Source organism: Lathyrus oleraceus, chromosome 3, assembly GCF_024323335.1.
Source record: "Lathyrus oleraceus cultivar Zhongwan6 chromosome 3, CAAS_Psat_ZW6_1.0, whole genome shotgun sequence".
In the NCBI taxonomy this organism is placed as follows: Eukaryota; Viridiplantae; Streptophyta; class Magnoliopsida; order Fabales; family Fabaceae; genus Lathyrus; species Lathyrus oleraceus.
The window spans coordinates 27,859,924-27,876,216 of NC_066581.1; the positions used below are offsets into that span (position 1 = coordinate 27,859,924).

General features: G+C 33.4%; 1 long non-coding RNA gene across 1 annotated transcript; it reads right to left on the reverse strand.

Annotated features, from left to right (window-relative positions):
* Window positions 1-11,433: 11,433 nt before the first annotated feature.
* On the reverse strand, window positions 11,434-12,903 carry LOC127132269 (uncharacterized). The gene is made up of 4 exons (XR_007806652.1): window positions 12,710-12,903; window positions 12,168-12,422; window positions 11,872-11,964; window positions 11,434-11,541 (listed from the first exon to the last, which is right to left on the reverse strand). It is a non-coding gene; the product is annotated as an uncharacterized LOC127132269 (long non-coding RNA).
* Between the last annotated feature and the right edge of the window lie 3,390 nt (window positions 12,904-16,293).

The following is a 16,293-nucleotide window of genomic DNA, read 5'->3' on the forward strand; positions in this document are numbered from 1 at the left end:
CTAAATATTGCGATATTTGATAGATATATTGAATGTCGTGATATCTCATTAGTCATATATATTTTTATCCATTTATAAGTATATTTGTATCAACAATACACGTGTTTCCAGGTTATAAAAATATTCGAATAAACAATATATTTTTTTTTTATAAAAATATTTGTATCAACAATACATTTTTTTCACATTTATAAAAATATTTGTATCAACATTAAATTTTTTTTTGAGTTTATAAAAATATTTGTATCAACATTTTTTTTTTTGAGTTAATAAAAATATTTGTATCAACAATAAACTTTTTCATGTTTATAAAAATACTTGTATCAACAATATACTTTTTTTGAGTTTATAAAAATATTTGTATCAACAATACACTTTTTTTCTTTTATAAAAATATTTGTATTAAAAAAACATTTCCTATTCATAAAAGTATTTATATAAACAATAAAAATATTTGTATCAACAATAAATTTTTTCCGTTTATGAAATATTTCTATCATAAAAAAAACTTTTTTTTTCATTTATAAAAATATTTGTATCAACAATAAATTTTTTCGAGTTTATAAAAATATTTATATCAATAATATATTTTTCCCGTTTATAAAAGTATTTGTATCTAAAATAAACTTTTTCCATTTATAAAAATATTTATATCAAAATTACATTTTTCCCATTTATAAAAATATTTGCATCAACATAACGCTTTTTTCTTTATAAAAATATTTGTATCAACAACACATTTTCTTTCGTTTTAAAAATATTTGCATCGACAATAAACTTGTTCTCATTTAAAAAAAAATTGTATCAGCAATACACGTTTTCCCGTTTATAAAAATATTTGTATCAACAATAGACGTATTTCTGTTTATAAAAATATTTGTATTAAGAATACACTTTTTCTCGTTTAAAAAAATATTTATATCAACAATATACATAAATATTCGCATGAACAATACATTTTTCTTAGGGGTGTACATGGGTTGGGTTGGATCAGGTTTTGCCTAACCCAATACCCAACATGTTTAAATTTTAATGGATTAGATTCATCATTCAACCCGCAATTTCATTTGTAAAACCGACCCGAATCAACCCGATCATTTATAGGTTTGGTTAGGTTAGATTTGTGGGTTATGTTTTAAATAAAAATTATTTTTTTAATAATGTTTTTTAATATAAACAAACTTAACACAATTCAAATTGGATGAAACATGTCATATAATGTCTAATAAAATTCATCAACACGACATAACACCTGATAATAGTATAAAATTCCATTAGACGCGTTATTTTCATAAAATACGTAAGTTGAAAATGATGTAGAAATAATAAAAAACAATATTTAATCTTAGAATTACGAATAGTATTATTGATGGAGAATAAATTTTTTTAGGCAAAATTATGGTTAATAATGAGTTATTAATTATATATTTTTATTTAAAATAATAATAAATTACTAATGTCACATCAATGGGTTGGGTCAATGGGTCTGCGGGTTGAGAAACTCAAATTCGATACCCAAACCAAAACTGTTCGGATTGTTGTGAGTTGGGTATCCCCGCAAATGAATGTGTTTGTGTAATTTATGAGTTGATTCAGTTTGGGTCAGTGGATTCGCAGGTCCACCTGTACCCATGAACACCCCTAACTTTTCTTATTTATAAAAACATTCGCATGAACAATACAATTTTCTCGTTTATAATAATATTGGTACCAACAATAAAAAATTTCTTATTTATAAAAATATTTGTATCAAAACTTTTTCCCATTTATAAAAATATTTATATCAATAATAAATTATTTTCCATTTATAAAAATGTGTATATCAACAATATATTTTTCTTGTTTATAAAAATATTCGCATCTACCATACATTTTTCCCTTTTATTAAAATATTTACATCAATAATTCATTTTTGATCATTTATAAAAATATTTATATCCACACTAGACTTTTAAAATCATTTTTATCAACAATAGATTTTTTTTTCTGTTTATACAAATATTTATATCAACAATGCATTTTTTCCATTTATAAAAACATTCACATCAACAATACACTTTTTCCGTTTATATATATAGAGATTAATTGCTATACACTGTCAGTGTAAAAAGTTTTACACCGTCGGTTCATCACCATCACCCATTTGTATTACTTTATAGATTTTTAAAATAAAAGTAAAACTTCTTTTAATATTCAACGTCTATAATTAACTGATGGTGTAAAACCCTTTTACACTGACAGTGTATTTCAATTAATCTCATATATATATATATATATATATATATATATATATATATATATATATATATATATATATATATATATACATACACGCGCTTAGCATCTATCTGTCAATCTATGCATGCAAGGACCTTCATTCGATGAACGAAATCAACAATTACCTTAGCCAATATATTATCGCAAACATAGCAATTGCCATTTGTATAACCAACATAATTAAAAACAAAAATTATAAAATAGGAAATCATATTAATTTATAATCGAAGAAAGTACTAAATATGTTTATTATTATTTTCTTCAAGATTTAAATAGTCTTTTGGCCCCTGTAAGTTGGTGTATTTTTGTTTTTTGTGTATCTTTTTTTCCATATAAAATCCTTAAATGTTGAATTTCATTTGATTTTAGTCTCTAAAGTTAAAATCCGCAGGTTTCCCGCAGATTTTTCTTCGGATTTTTCTACGGATTTTAAATTTGAGTTTAATTGAAATACACTGACAGTGTAAAAGGATTTTACACCGTCAGTTAATCATAGACGTCGGATATAAAAAGAAGTTTGACTTTTATTTTAAAAATCTATAAAGTAATACAAACGGATGATGGTGATGAATCGACGGTGTAAAACTTTTTACACTGACAGTGTATAGTAATTAATCTCTTTAAATTTAGGGACTAAAACCAAAAAGATTTTAACATTCAGGGATTATTTTCAGAAGAAAAAAGAAATACAGAGACGAAAGTAAAAAACATGCAAACTTAAAGGGACCAAAAGAGTATTTAATCATTTTTTTCAAACATTCTCATTTTTAATGCTACTAATTTATGTTTGATAGATGAAAATGCATAATTAAAAAATGTATACATTAATTGTATTACCAATATTTACTATTATATGTAAAAAATGTAAGAGTATTATGAAGATAAAAGATAGATTTCATTCTTGAATAAAAAAATATAAGCTTTTTTACGAGATTATCAAAGATGAAAAGGACTCACTATTGATAAAAAGGACTCACTACAAGCCCTATATTAATAAATAGAGTAATTATTTTAATAGAAACTGGTCAAATCTTGAAGTCCTATTGATTATAGTCTAACCGTATATACATTTTCTCCAAAACTCACTGTATTTCTTCCATTTGCGGATGTGTTTTTTCGCCTATAATGAGCTCGCTTGTAGCACCATCAATCTTTACCGAGCTACAACCTGGTGTTGTGTTTGCTCCTTTGATTTTCATGATATCCCTCACCTTTCTAGTAAGGAGTATGTTTCCCAGATGTTGCATGTAACACCCTAGAATTTGATTAAATTATTTAATCAGATTATTTCATATTTTAATTAATTAATTAATTAATACTTGATATGTTTTTATTAAATATGTATGAAGATTTGTATTTGTATGTTGGGATTATTCTATGCAAAATAGAATTTTGGAGAAGGAAGAAGATAAGCCTAAGAGAACTTCTATTGTTAGAGCATGAAGGTGTTTTGCTGGAAAATTCAAGGTAAGGGGAGGAGGGAGGGGAATTACTCCTAATATGATGTAGATTGCGCGATTGGGTAGACGGAAAGCCTTAATTCCATTAGATTTTTTCCATAACTTTTCCCCTTTTGATGAATGAACGATGAACATGAATTGAATTTTGTAATAGTATGATTATCTGTTGTGTTATGTAATTTTCGTGCATTGCTTTACCATGAGAATCATGTGTTCTTGTTGATGAAATTGGGAAAGTGTGTTCATATGTGTTTTATGAGTTTGATGAATAAAGCATATAAAAACCATGAATAATCGTTGAGATTAGATGTTAATTGATGGATAACTGATGTTTTGATGATATATATTATTTTCCATGATGTTGTTGTTCGATTTGGGGCCTAGGAAGGTAAAATCAGAGTTTTGATTTCAACTCCATGGCAAAAATGCAGTTTTTACCTTCTGGTTCAGGGTGACGAGTATCACCTTAATGACGCCTTGGTTGTCATGTGATGTGAAGCACTAACTGGCGCCAACTTCCTGACGGGTAGACCGTCATGGTCCCCAATCACAATTTTATGGGACGGTCGTCACATGGATGATGTGTGAGGTGACGTGGGCGGTGAAGGACGTCACCTTGGTGAAGGGTAACCAAGGGCGTCACCGTGGAATTGAATTTCGATTTTGATTTTTGATGTTGTGTTGTGATTAGGCTACTGTTTGGCCATTGTTTGGAGGTATTTAATGTTGTTTATCATGTTATGTTAGATTAATTCACCTATTTTGTATGGAGAATGGTGTTGTGCATAATGGTGATAATTGCATGGTGATACTTTGGTGATATTGCAAGTTGTTGAGATCATGCATCACCATGGTGTACGGAGTTCGGTCCAGATTCGGTGTACTATGGTTCGATGGTGTGGATTCATGAGCAAGTAGCTAGTTCCAGATGGGAATCGATGAAGCGTTACTTATGATGATAGTAATGAATTGGTGTGCTCTGATCCGATGGTGGGGATTCAGGAGCGAGATGGACTTGTGTTATCCATAATGGTATCGCATGGATTGTAGAGTTTTTATGTTAAGTACATTGCATCCATTGTTCTCATATATAATTGAATGATCATGTTGATATTGGTGATGGAGAATACTTTTGGGGTGTAGCGAATGAATTGTGTTGAATAATGGCTAATGTTTTCTTAGGCTACCCTGACATACTTTTGCACCATTATATACTATGAGCGTTGTAGCGAGAAATTTTTGATCATCAAGCTATTAACAAGCTAGAGATCAAATAACAAGAGTCACCACCATGCTTTTATTGTTTCCAAGGAAAAAGGAAAAAAGTACGAACAAAACCCAAAAAGTAAGAAGTTTTCAAATCAAAACTAATAAAAAGTCAGAGATCACAGGTAAGGGGGTTGGTTACACAGAGGGAAGGTGTTAGCACCCAAAGTGACCTAGGTACTCCTAGGGAGCCCTTTTTGTGTGCATATGTATTTTGTTCAAAGTGATGTTTACAAACAAATAGAATGGGGGGATGAGAAATGAATTCATTAATTATATTTTTGTGTTTGACAAGACCTTCGGTCTTGTGCCTACGTACCAACATAAAAATGAGGGATCAAAACCTCGTAGTTCATGATACAAATTTCAAAATGGATGCATTGATTTTAACAAAATTTAAGTTTAAAAGGAACAAAGGCCTAAAATGGTTTGAATGAGTAAGTTCTTTTTGGCCTTTTGAAAGTTTAAGTCAAGTATAGTTAAGTTTATTCACAAGTTTGATTTTAAGAAAAGAAGTTTGAAAATGCAATGGCATAAGGCCAAAGTTTCTACATTTTTGCAAAAGTGGTCAAAGTTTAGAACAAAAGTAGTTTACACAAAGAAGATTTTGAAAAATGGAGGGAGGGATTTTTTAAATTGAATAAATGCCAAATAAATTTGTTGACCAATTGTGATGACTTTGTTTATGTTTGACTCTTGTTGTTGGGCTTTGGTCAAGGTTGGTTTGACTTTGTCAAATTAATATCATTGGATTTAGGGGATTGATGGAATGTACATTCCATCTCCCAAAATGAATGAATGATATTAATTTGGTAAAAGTCCTCCTTTGACCAATTTGTGATTTCATTCATCCCCCTCCCACTTCATCTCATTCCTCTTCTTCATTCATTCATTCCATTTGGCCTATGACATCTCAAAGTCCTAATGCTAGTTGATTGAAAAATTGACATGAGTATGTATGAGATTAGGCCACACCTTTTGCATATTCTTTTTTGTGTGTGGTGTGTTTCATGAGCATAGTCCATTATACTATGTCTCTAACATGCATTAACACCAAAATTTTATTGCCCGACCTCAAATAGTTGTGAATTCTACATAAGTCCAATTACGATTGCTTAACATAGCGCTAAATTTGTGACATAAAAGTCATAAGCATTCTAGTTAGTGAGATTGTAAGTCTACCCTCTTTCATGGTATTCTGTGGAAACTTGACCTTCTTTCCTTCCTTTGGAAGATGTTTTGGTTCAAGGATCCATGCTTGTGATAAATAGGTTGAGTGTTCTCCAAAGAATGTCTTGAAATGAAAAGCAAAAGAAAAACAATACTAACTCTTAACCTATTAACTACTAACTTTTAATTTCAAGCTTTTACTTTAATGCAATTTACTTTTAGCACTCTATTTCATTTTGCCATTGTTCATATCATTCTAATTGTTTATGTTAATGCAATTTTCACTTTGTCCATTTGGACCATATTGTGTGATATATTTCGTTTGTGTATACTTTGCTTGTTTGTGTGGTCTTTGACCATTAATGTACATAATTATAACCAAAACCCTAAAAAACTTTTGAGTGGACGATTGGCTTGATCTTGGACAAATGGACTTAGAATCTAGGCAACCTTCGTATGCTAATGGACTTGGCCAGTGCCAACTTGTTGAAGAACCAAGTGCTTGCAATTTGAAATTCATCAGATACATCTTTGAAGACCTCTCTAAGTTCATCTGCAACATGATCATTGTGAAGCTGTTATTTTGAACCTGTGATTTGTGGAATTCATCTGTTACATGGGTTATTCTGAAAGAAGATCATGGAATGGATAAGCTTGGATGTGGCCATCTTTATTTGATGCCTTGCTCTTCAAGATAATATAATTGTGCATTTGTGTATTGCTTGATTGTAAAAGTCCAAGGGAATTCTGGGTATCTATTGACATTTTTGTCTATTGGATTGCTACCCATTTGGTAAGATCTTTTCAACTCTAAACTTTTAAATTTTGCATTTAAATTAAATATGGTTTGTCCAATTCCTAAAATCTCATCAAAACACCAAAGAAATGGCCATGAGATTTATCATAGGTCAAACAAGGTCAAAGGACCTTGGAGAAAAAATTTCATAATTTTTGGACATTTAAAAATATTTTTAAACAATTAAAAACAAATTCAAAATCAATTAATTCATGAAAAATATTAATAATGATCTAAAGAATAATTTTAATTCAGAATATGAAAGAGAAAAATATTTGAATTTTTTGGTGAAAGTCCCACATTTTTTGGATCAATATTGAATTTAATATAAATTATTGAAAATAAAGCAAATAAAATGAAAATTCAGAAAATCAAAAATACGTGGACCATCCGATCTCCCTCATTAATTGAGGTGGTAGATCGTATGGTGCCTAGCGCGTGTTCCATGTGGTCATTAGTCAACTGCGCTGCACATGTGGTAATAAAAACCAACACCTAAGATTAAAACAAAATGAATGGATCATGTGGTTCAGAGACTTGTTAACTCATCGCCGGAGCCAGAGCTCCGGTCTTCTTCTCCGATGGACCTTACCGGACTGGTCCACCATCAACCATCACCAAAATAAAAAACAAGGACATGATTTTAAAGTAAAAATGGCAGTGAACTTGAATTTGGCCTCAATTCACTCTAACTCCAAGTATATTGAGAGATACATGGAGTTGAAATTTGAGGTACATGAACTGAGTTGCTTCGATTTGGCCTCAAAGCAACTCAATCTTCTTGCCTACATTGGTAGGACTTCAGAAAACTAAAAAATCAATATAATTGAGCAAGAATTTGAGAGAATCGAAGAGTTCAAAATTTATGGAAAATACCTTCAATGGAGGTCTGGATTCAACTGGTCTTGATCTTGCTTGTGCTTGATCCCACTCCACTTGCTTACAGAAGAAGGATTAGATGTTTCAAAGGCTGTGGATTCCTGGAGATTTGAATTTCAAAACAATGGAAATTCAACCTCAAATTCAAAAGAATTTCTCAGGCTTATCCTTTGCAAAGTGAGGGTTTGAGATGGGGGAGCAAAGCTGGCGCGAATGTGTGTTCATTTCTGAGCAATTGAACCTCTATTTATAGCTGAAACAGTTTATAATTGCACACTTCAAATCACTTTCCAATTTAGGAAAATGGTGATGCAAGGGTGCATGGGCACGCACAAGCCCATGAAATCATTGCTTAAGGTCCACAAATGAATGTTGGATAGTCTGAATTGAGCTTGGATTGCAAGGCAAGTGTGCATTGATGTTTGAAGTTTGATCCTTTCCAAATGATATCATCATGTTCATGCCATATGCAGCCTATTCATTTCTTGTCCAAAATGAATGAATTTGAGCTCTTTGGAAAGGTGAGATCAAGATTAACAACTTTCATGTTTAACACTTTTTCATTTGGATCTTGGAACTTGGAGAAATTTGAGGTGGAAGTTTGGAAATTTTTGACATATCAAAATTTTTCTAAGTGTCAAGCCATATGTCTCAATATTCCACCTTTCTTAAATTTTTTATATGAGCTTCAAATGAGAAAAGTGTCTTCATCAAAGTTGTAGCTCTCTCAAAGACATTCAAAATGGTCACCAATATCATGTCATTTGGATTTTAAATGATAGAGTTATGAATTTTTGAAGTTTGGAAAAATCACTTGATCAATGGTATAGGTCAAAAGTGACCTATAATGTAACCTCATATCACATGCTCAAAAAAGTTGAATTAGCTCCGACTCCAAACATCAAAGTTGAAGTAGACACATTTAATTTGATTGTGCAACTTGGAAATCTTTCATATTATAAAAATTGAGCAAGTTATGGCCTTGGGAAGTTGACTTTCAAATTAGGGTTTAGACAAAATGACCTATAATGTTTCAACATAGAGAAAATTAGGGATGTGTACATGACACAACCTGAAGGATTTGACATACCAGAAGGTGCCCAAAAGATATGTAAGTTACAAAGATCAATCTATGGATTGAAGCAAGCTTTCAGAAGCTGGAATCTTCGTTTTGATGAAACAGTAAAACAATATGGATTCATCAAGAACGAAGACGAGTCTTGTGTCTACAAGAAGGTTAGTGGGAGCATGATCGTTTTCCTGGTATTATATGTAGATGACATATTACTCATTGGAAACGATGTCCCTACCCTACAACAAGTAAAGTCTTGGTTGGGGAAATGCTTTTCTATGAAGGACCTAGGTGAAGCAACCTATATATTAGGAATCAGAATCTATAGAGATAGATCACAAAAACTGCTTGGCCTAAGTCAGAGTACATACATAGACAAAGTGCTGAGACGCTTTAATATGCATGATTCTAAGAAAGGATTCATACCTATGCAACATGGCATGTGTCTATCAAAAACATAATCCCCTTCAACTAAGGAAGAAAGGGATCACATGAATAAGATTCCATATGCATCTATAATAGGATCTATCATGTATGCCATGTTATATACTCGACCAAATGTCTCGTATGCTTTAAGTGAAACGAGTAGGTACCAATCTGATCCCGGTGATGCTCATTGGGTAGTTGTCAAGAATATCCTTAAGTATTTGAGAAGGACTAAAAACTCATTCTTGATATATGGAGGTCAAGAAGAGCTTGCTGTAATTGGATACACCGATGCTAGCTTCCAGACAGATAAGGATGACTTTAGATCGCAATCTGGTTATGTGTTTTGCTTAAACGGTGGCGCTGTGAGTTGGAAAAGTTCAAAGCAAGATACAGTTGTTAATTCTACAACCGAGGCCGAGTATATTACTGCCTCAAGTGCAACAAAGTAAGTTGTTTGGATCAAAAAGTTCATTACTAAACTTGGCATAGTTCCTAGCATTGTGGATCCCATTGGTCTCTATTGTGATAACAATGGTGCTATCGCACAAGCTAAGGAGCCTAGATCTCACCAACGATCTAAACACATACTTAGGCGTTATCACCTCATTCGAGAGATAATAGATAGAAGAGATGTGAAAATATGCAGAGTACCTACACTTGACAATATTGCTGACCCACTGACAAAGCCTCTTGCGCAGCAGAAGCATGATGGCCATGCTAGATCTATGGGCATTAGGGGTATGCTTGATTAGCTCTAGTGCTAAGCTCTAGAGGCCAATAATTTTGGTACTTGTATCGAATTATTTATTAATAATAAAAGGATTTTTCTTTATTATGTTTGTTTAATAAAGTCCCTAGAATAACTAGTCCGTTTGATGTATCAAGTATGACGTAATCATGAGATCACATTAAACATAAGGACATTATTCTTAAAGTATTCATAGTCGAGCTCTATTGTGAAGTGGGATAACATTAAAGCATTAAGACTATTATGTATATAGACTGATGATCATATCTCATGGATCATGGATAAGGAGTTATCAAGTCTTAAACATAGGTATGAATATTAAGAGTAATATTTATACTGGATTGACCCGCTATGAGAATACTATATAGAATGTTATGCAAAGTGTCATAAGTTATTCTCATGGTGATAATGGTGTATACCACCCTTCGACCTGAAACCACTATGGGCCCTAGATGTAGAGTCGAATGCCTTATTGCTGATCAAACGTTGTCTGTAACTGGATGACCATAAAGACAGTTGATGGGTACTCCACGAAGCATGCTACGGGACATGAGTTACCTAGATGGAATTTGCCCATCCTACGTAACAGAATAAATGTCTATGGGCCTAATATTGAACTGGACAAGGATGACACGGTCTATGCCTTGTGTTCAATATAGACATAAGGGCAAAAGGGTAATTATACACACAAGTATTATCACAAAAGGATTTGTCAGATCACATGACATTTTCGTGTCTTGGGTAGTAGTGATGTGTTGCTAGATACCACTCACTGTTTATTATATTAAATACGTGATTTAATATAATTGCCAATGCCGTGAAAACCTACAGGGTCACACACAAAAGGACGGATTGATGAGAGATAGAGTAACTAAGGAACACCGTAAGGTACGTTGAACTTAAGTGAATTGTAGAACATCGTAAGGTATGGTGTACTTAAGTAGAATACGAAATATGCTAAGGTACCAGACGCTTAAGTGATTTTGGCATATTATAAGATATTGGCCACATACACTTAAGTGAGCTTTTTAGCTTGTAGCCCACACAAGTGGTTCTATAAATAGAACCCTTTCGCAGAAGCATTTGTGAAGTTGCAATTTCGTTTCTCTCTCTCTCACTCACTCAAAGCCTTCATTCGTAGAAGCTAGCACTGAGATTGAAGGAATTCGTTCGTGTGGACTGAGCAGAGGCGTTGTCATCGTTCAACATTCGTGATCGCTCCGTAGATATGCATCAAAGGTTACAATCGCCACAAGAGGGAACGATTTATCACTGATCATGCCCATTTGTAAGGATCACTAAAGGAGAAATCTTTAAATTCCGCTATATTTTGGATCGCTCTTCTCCTACACACTGTACACACAATTTCATCCATTCTTCAATCAATCTCCCTTATGAAAATCCAATTCCAACAAATTCCAAGTCCATTCCATGGTAAAAGAACCTATTTGATTTCAACTTGAAAAAATCCATTAGAAAAACCATGTAATAAAAACCGATACAATTTCAATTCAAACTTGCAAAACCTAGCTAACACGGTTCAAACTTCCAAACAATTCCCAAATCATCATGACAAACCAATTCAATTCCAATTGTTGACATTATACAATAGCTCACTAATTCATATAACCAATATCGACATCCTAACTAACATCCTTATTCATTCTAACCGATAATCCAAGGAATGAACAAACTAATAACGACTCTTACAATTTAATCTAATTTCACTAATAGCCACTAACATGACACTAGCTCACTTGATAGAAATTCATACCATATGTCGTTCCAAACTTAATCCCAAAGCAATCCCAAGGCAGCCATTAAATCTGAATCCCACGACCCTGTCCATCGATCATTCCAAGCTACCCTGCATAAGCATAACAGTGAACTTGCATAAGCATAACAATTTTCCTGCATAAGCATAACAGCAGCCCTAAGCCAAACCTAACAATAACATCATAACAAAATATTTTGATACCCTGTTGTAACAGAAAAGCCACACCAAAAACCAACTCCTCAATAGAAACAGAAAAGGAATAGAACTAATTCATAACAGAAAAATAAACCAACCTGCAATGTAACTAACTAATAGAACCTCCTCTCAAATCTCTCCAATCCCCTAACAGAATTCAAAAAAACTGTAACAACCTCTTCAACCTCTAACCGCCTCAACAAACTCCAACTGGGAAATGAAAACACTTTTTATCATAACTCACAGAGGTGACCAAAGAGGCCAACCCTCACTTATCTCAATCCAATCACCCTCTCAATAGAACCAACCTAACTGAATTCATCTTCATCTTTTCTCAACCATTTTCCAACGACCTGTAACAAACAGAAGCATTAGAAGAAAAGAGGAAGTCAGAATAGTAGCAGAAGAAGAGACAAAATTGACAAAAGCACATAACAGCACAAAGAAATTCCAGAAGCATCAAATAGCAAAAAAAAAAACGGAATTGAACAAGAAGCTAAAATAATTTTCAAATTAGATTCAGTGTTTCATTCTTCATCATTCAACCACATGCACAATTCGACACGCCGAAGAACAAATCAACGCACAACAATAACATCCAATGAAAAGCGGACACACAAGGAAAAGAGAACATTGAAACCTGAAACTTTGAATTGGTAAATTCAATAATTTCATATCGATCTCGCCTTCTTTGATTTTGTGCAAGCACGAAGATGTATTGAACTTTGATTAGTTATGGTAGAATTCCTGAGCTGGATTTTGAGATTCGCTTACTGAGCATGGACGGACGCATGAACCTGGTGCGTCACCGACATTGAGTTCTTCGCATTTCGTCTTGGCACCGTGGAAGAAATCTGAACATGAGTGTGTGTTTATGTGAACATGAGAAGCGGGTCCTGGGTTGCATATGTTTGAACCCGAGCGCAAGACTTGGGGTTTGAGCCTCTTTGGCCCAATCAATCCGCTTACCACACCTCCATCCAATTATCACACCCCCGACCCATAATCTCAATGTTTTGTTTATTAATCCATCATTTCTTGCCTAATGATGATTAATTATTGTTAATCCCAGTTATCGTTAATCTTGATCATTGTTTTGCTGATTTTATTAGGATTAGTTTTTTATTTTCTTGAGTTTTGACAATTAGAAATTAACATGGTTTTTGATGAATTATGATTAATAAGGATTAGATTTTAGTTAGAATAATTAGTTAGAAATTAAGTCTAATCAATTTTTTAAATTGGATTTTGATCCTGATTTTTAGAATTAATTGTAGTTAACTTTACCATGATTAGGATACCTTGCCATTAGGTTTTGATATTCATTCTTGTTGATTTTGTTTTGATTAATATGGTTAATGGTAGATTTTACCATGATTAGACGTTAGGTTAATTTTTCCTTCAAATTGGACTATTGTATGTTTATACCCATTAAAATTCAAGTTGTAATTTGGATTGCGAATTTCCCTTTTTAATTTGGTTATAACTCATGTTTAAGTAGATTTTAACCACTATGATTAATGTTCACTTTAATTGTCCATTTAATCGATTCATTTGATTTGTGATCATATAGATAAATTAAAAATCCAATTTCAATTTAGGTGATGAATTCTTTGTATGTCTAATTTCATTTGCCATGATCATACGATAGATCTTTGATTACTTTTCATTGATTAATCCATTACCATTCGAATCGATTTTAACCATTGAATGTGCTTACATATTGTTGCATCATTCTCATTCATTTGACTTGATCTCATGCTAACCCGTTTGTTGTTTTGTGTCCACATGTGACTTTAAGATTCAGGATCACTCCTAGCTAGTCATGCTCCTAACTAATCCATTCTCATTCAATAGCCTTGTATTGTTTGAAGTACCATGTCACTTGTATACTTTAGGCATAGTACATAGTTTAATAGTTTGTAACTTGTATTTCCTTTTCATTCTCTTATGATGTATTGTGTGGATCCATTCCCCCATTTTGGGTTGAATGCTCCCCCACCCCATGATCATGTAATAGCGTAGATTTATTGCTTTCTAGTTAATTCACCATGCATGCTAATAACAAAGATAAAATACAAAACGATAAACAAAGCATTTCGAAAGAAACAAAAAGTACTTGATTCAACGTCAAGTTATTTTTCGAATAAAACTCACACCATTTCAATATGAATATTTGATCTAACGTCAAGTATTACCCATCTGTTTCATGATCCATTATATCATCTCTCCTCTATTTTATTCTCAACCTTATTATATCTCTCACTCCCATTAATAACTCACACTTTTAATAATAAATTGAACCACTTGATCCAACATCAAGTTCCTTTTTAAAAACCATTTTCATAACAAATCAGAATGCAAAATGGGGTGTACGTGCTTGTACACAACATTCAAGTGCTTGGGTTGTCGGCCATACCTAGCCTGAGGACCCTGTAAGACTCCAATTTTGAGCCTAAGATCCCTCATGGCATCATAACATTGCATTTGCATTGCCACAAGGATCTTTAGCATCTTGGTTCCCTTTGCCTTTGGGTGGGACTCCTTGTGATTGGTTTGAGATCACCCAGCATGCTTGAATTATACATCATTGTTTCTCTTACTATTGTTTACTAACCAAAAGCACAAAAATGTGTCACTAACATCTTTTGTTTGAAGCTTGAGTATCATTCAAGACACTTTGTGGGTTCTATTTAGATGATCAGTCAACACAAGGGAATGGCTTGAGATACTTCCAACAGGCTCAAATGGGGTCTATTCGTCAGTCAAAACGTTAATCTTGAAGGAGCAAAAGTTTGTTCATGAGCTGTCATGCTCGCTAGACGAGCAGAATGGGTCGCCTAGCGAGTCCCAAGAAAAGCCACCAGAATCACCTACGCTAGGAGAAGCCCACATGTTTAAAAAAAAAGAACGAAAAAAAAAACAAAAACAAAAGAAAAACAAAAAAACAAAAAATAAAATAAAAAAATAAAAAATAAAATAAATAAAATATAAAATTTTGGACTTGGGCCTCTCTCATTTAAGCCCACAGGTCCACAAAAATCAGGTTATAAATTCAGAGTTTCAATGAAACAAAATTCAATTCTATTCCTATTACCCTGGCAGGGAAAAAGATAATGAGAGAAGAGCTAACAGAGTTCAGAGAAACCTCCAGAGACTGAAGGGAACTCATCGGCAAAGAACCAATTCCCTCTCATATAAACCCTCAGATTGCTTTGCAAACCCAACCGGGAAATTCAATTTCATTCGATCTCTCCAGTCAAGTTTGCCCTTATCCCCATTACTCTACGCTTTTAATTTGAATGCTCTGAATGTATGAGGTATTATGGGTGAATTTGATACCCTTTTGAGGCATGTGTTTGACAAGAGGTTTAGGCCTCCTACCCTTGGTTGCTTTTTGTGAATTTTAATGGCATGATTCATGTGGTTACATTTTGATTTAGGGGCAACTCTAGATTACCCTATCTTGTTTCTCTAACCTGTTTGTTGAGTTTTTTTTGTGAGGGCTCACATGACTCTTGCAGAGATGGCTTGCCTGGTGTTCCACTTTATTTGTGGGAGACCACCTGGAGGTTTATTCCGATTACCTGTACTGACTCACTTTCTTTGATGGTGCTAGCTTGAGAGATCTTTGGGTTTCTTATTCCTTTATTTGCTGTTGCTTCGGATCTTTATCCGTGTGGTAGATCTCTTAACCCCATTTATCTTTCCCGCATTTTACTACTTTTTGCCTAAAGACCTCCATGAAGAGGCAATTGACGGATAAAAAGGATCAATAATCAATTCCCCGTTATTCAGTGCGTCGTTCTTTAAGATCACACTACGTGTCGATGCTTCAGAACAAAAACCCCAGATCTTTTGTCCGGTCAGTCAGTGGAGAAGGTTCCACCTTTATGAACCCCCACTTTTTGTCATGAGCTCACCTTGTACAGGGTTAAGAGCTATGAGGTCTTATCCTCATTACCCCTTTTGCATGAGCGTTCCTAAAACCCCAAACAACTCATTGATTTTTCTTCTCCTAAGAACACGTTATCTCCTTCTACTACAGGCGAGTAAGTCTCCAAAGGTCGAGCATCCGGTAGATTGCGTAGTAACGTCGTTCACCCCAAAACACAATCCTTACCCCATAGGTGGTCGAACTACGTTTTGCTCTGATTTTCATCCCAGATGAGATACGTAGGCATAAGATGCGATGTCTTAGCGAGCACACTCCTCTTTAACCCA